Here is a 4,026-nt window from a genome sequence, read left to right on the forward strand (position 1 = left end):
TTTGTTATTTCCTTGGTTTTTTGAAAATAAGGTTCTGGTTTAATATTTCTTGTTCAGGGTTGTGTGGGAGGTTGAGGCTTCCGCATCTTCCAGGGTGGCCGCCCTGGCCATACCCTAAAACGGATCCTGCAGGTTATATTGATTTCTGACACTGCTACTGGTATGAGCCACATTTTTTATGGCCTTGCCTGTGGCTGGTATCATGCTCCAAAATAGGCCCTTGCGCTGGCCTTGATGAGCCCCAGTGTCTTGGCTTAGTCCACACACGGTTCTTTATTTGCAAATGGTAGCATTTTTGGGGTCCTAGTGCTGGCTGAATGGCCGCCTTCCACGTGTAGTTCAGGTTATATTGCATATTATTAAACAGATCTAGTGCGTCTTGATGGTCTTTGGTTACCTACGTTTAGTCCAGGGTGCTGGTGTGTGCTATGATGCCTTCCGTCAATCCCTTGAAGGTTCTCTGGATCTTGAGGTCCTGGTTCCTGATGTTCGTCCATATGCTGCCAAATGCATTGGTTTACACTGGGCATCTGTAATGCCTCACCGTTGCCAGGTGGCAGATGTCTGGCCAGTGTTTGTAAATTTTTCTTGTTGGCGTTTGTGGCCAGACATATAGTAATACTATTGCCATCCTGGATCCAAGTCTACCCATGTTTGACTTGGCTAAAGTAATCGGCCACCATGTCCAGCAGAGTCCCTGCTGTGTTAGGATCATGGGACGCTGTATTACCAGGCTCTGGCCCATCAGGGTCCTGCCTACTCTTTTTTATAGAGTTAGAGATCTCTAGGGTCCCACACGGGGTACCCATGTGGGGCTTAACTGCTGCCCACTTGTCTTTTGTTCTGCGGACCCCTCTTGCAGGTCAGCCCAGAACTGACCCACAGTGCTCCCCTCTGATGGGGTAAAAGCATTGTGCAGCCCTCAAAGAGGTACTGCTGTGGTTTTATCACGTTGGAGCAAGGCTCCATACACCGCTTCTTCCCGCTCCAGCCCTCTCGGGCACTGGTTGCCGGCGGTTTTATGCAAAGTCGGACCCTTCTGAGTCCACTACCTTGTTTGATTTGTGTCTAGCCTACCGCTCAGTCACATGGATCTGGCCGGTGCGGGGCCGACATCGGGCACAGCTGATCCCACTACGGTTGATCCAAGTGCCGCTGGCTGCTGCTGGCTGCCCGCTGTTCCATGGTCCTCCTTCTCCAGTTTTGTCCTTCCTTCCGTGAAGTGGATATGGCCGGTGTGGAGGATAACTGGCACAGCTGCTTCCATCTATTCCTTTAACCTGACTTCAACGCTCTCAGCACTCCTGGCTGCTCCTTTATCTTAGACCCCTGGGACCCACCCCCGTACTGACGGTACTGGTCCCTTATGGTCGTTGCAGCCGGTCAACCCCACTCTAATGCCCTCAATTCTGGGCACTCCTACTTATATGGTCCTTAGATAAGGGACATATAAGACATTAAAACTGATGATAACAGCTACTATAGTTTTTATATAATATATATAGTCCCTAGATAAGGGGTGTATCAGATATTAAACTGATAAGAACAGATACTACACTTGATCTTAGCCAAAAAGCCGAGAAGCGATTATTGTAACTAAAACCCCGCTGGGACCGATCCTGGTACTCACATACTGGTCCCTTGTAGTAGATTGCAGCCAGTCAACTGCAAAGTCCTTTGCTGCCGAGAAATGAACTTTCTCACCATGCTGGAGCGAAGTTGGGCACAGGTGTTTTTCCCCCTCCGGGAATCGATGTGCCCATGCTGCTCCTGCCGTTGCCAGCTCCTCACGAAGTGCCAGCTGCCACTGCTGCTGTCTGTGCTCCTGCCGCTGTCTGTGCTCCTGCAGCTGCCGGCTGCCACTGCTGCTGCCGCTGCCGCTGCTGCTACTGCTGCTGCTGCCGCTCCTCCGCGGTTCTCCCGCCGGCCTTCTGCACCTTACATGGACCTGGTCCATGTCTGCACCTAGAAAGGTAAGTTGAAGGAAACGCAGGGTCTCTTACCTGCTGTTCCCGACTTTCCTTCTCCCGCCGGTGACCGTCGTTCCCTGTGTCGGGTTCAAGCCGCTTGGACCGACCCCGGTGTTCACGGGCCTGGTCCTTCGCGGCAGTTCCGCAGCCGGTAACCCCGGCTGTTCCTATAGATCCCCTGGACCCTGGTGCTTACCTTGTGAACAAGGTTTTCAGCCCGAACGTCCCGTTCCGACTCCATAAGTGCCGCTGCACTCGCTGAGCGTTTCGAGCCCCGGTACCGCTGTTCCGAGCTGTCTGTCCCGCAGCCTCTGTGCTGGCTGCTACCGACTGCTCCCAAGCCAGTCTCGTTTGAGACTGGCATAGGGACCTTTTTTACTTTGCTTCCCGCCCGGCCGAGAGGTGAATTTTGCCGGTGCGGGAGCAAAGTCGGGCTCAGGTTGTTCCCCTCCAGGGAAACTCGTGCTGTTGCTGCTGCTGGCTGCTCGCCCTCCACGGGTCTCCCCGCAAGCTTTCCGCAGCCTCCTAAAAGTAAGTAGTAAAAAGGAACGCAGAGTCTCTTACCTGCTGTTCCCGACTTTCAAATCTCCCGCTTGGGGAACGCCGTTCCCCCCTGTGTGACTCGTTGCAATGCGTGTAGCGATATGACACGCATGCGTGGAAGCGGGGTTCTTCACGAAGTCACTCACGTGACTCCGAAGTAAAATCTTAAACTACGATTAACAGTATTCATTCCCTTCCAGTTTTCTTAACAAAGTTGAAGGGAATGTTGAGTGGATTCATGTAGGATGAGTGTAAGTAGTTGCTTAATGGTTGGCAGGGACTTGGGCAGAAGGGCCTTTGTGTCTGTGGTATACAGCTCTATGATTTTGTAACTCTGCTGCCATACCCTTCTCTTTGTTTATCATGGCATTAACATCGATTGGTTATTAATAGGCAATAAGGGAACCCAGGGAACTTCCACACACTTTTTAATCTTCCTCAGATTGCTCTCAGTTCTTGATGTGTAGACCTTTGCAGCTACATGCACCCATGCACAGCATATTCTGCCTGACATTTTGTGGTTGTCTAGTCAGTAGTTTGCTTGTATGTTAGAAAATTATCCCACTTTGAGACTTGAGCACAAAATCCAGGCTAACAGTCTAGTGCAGTACAGAAGGAATGCTTTGGATGAAATGTTAAATCAAGGTCCGATCTACTCTCTTAGATGGATGTAAAATATTCTACGGGAGCTATTGAACGGAATACAGTGAACTTATCCCAGGGCCAATATTTATCCTGCAGCTTTGCCAAAAAACAAATGATCTGCTCATTAACTTATTGCAACAATGACTGTACGCCATTGGCTGATGTGCACCTTGGGACAACCTGAAGTGTTGAAATACAATGTTTGAAGGAATTAAGTGCTGCAAACACACTGTGTCAGCCAGGGTCAATACTGTAATTATACATTCAAACTATTCACTGAAAATACAAATATATCCGCAATAAGCAGCATGTGACAAAGCTAATTAACTTTAATGGAAAACAAATATGTCTGTTTTTGCATTGATTTAAAGCACAAGAAATTCCATTTGGAAACCACAGTTAACTGGAGCTAACTTCTTAGTTCAAACATTATTTTGTGCCTACAGTAGATTGTGTTGAAGTTTTAGAATAGCTAGTACCTGCATTATTGTATTATTTCAATGTATGAGCTAAAGGTAGAGGTGCAAACTGAAGTTATAAAATATCCACTAATAAATCATACTAGTCTCATACTTTCATGTGTTACTAATCTATGGAGAGAGAGCTTTGGAAGAAATCCTTAGCATATAATTTACAACCAAGGTTCAGGCCATTCAGCCCTGCTTTACTTAACTTTGCTTAATCACACTGTTGTCAAAATACATTCTCTCTTATATCTGCTTGGTCCATGCAACATGGCTGAGGCCCTTGTCAAATTCATTCTGTTGTTTGGCTCATTTGTTACCCTAGGCAGCAAGAATGCAGTGCTTGCTATTTTCAAGTACTGTCCCATTCTGGTACGAGCCAAGCCTAGGTTTGATTAGCCCAG

The 4,026-nt window shown here is 48.2% G+C and overlaps 1 pseudogene; it reads right to left on the reverse strand.

The window, feature by feature from the left end:
• Positions 1 to 1,480: 1,480 nt before the first annotated feature.
• On the reverse strand, positions 1,481 to 1,588 carry LOC129695944 (U2 spliceosomal RNA; annotated as a pseudogene).
• Positions 1,589 to 4,026: the final 2,438 nt, after the last annotated feature.

Source organism: Leucoraja erinacea, chromosome 3 (assembly GCF_028641065.1).
Source record: "Leucoraja erinacea ecotype New England chromosome 3, Leri_hhj_1, whole genome shotgun sequence".
NCBI lineage: Eukaryota > Metazoa > Chordata > Chondrichthyes > Rajiformes > Rajidae > Leucoraja > Leucoraja erinaceus.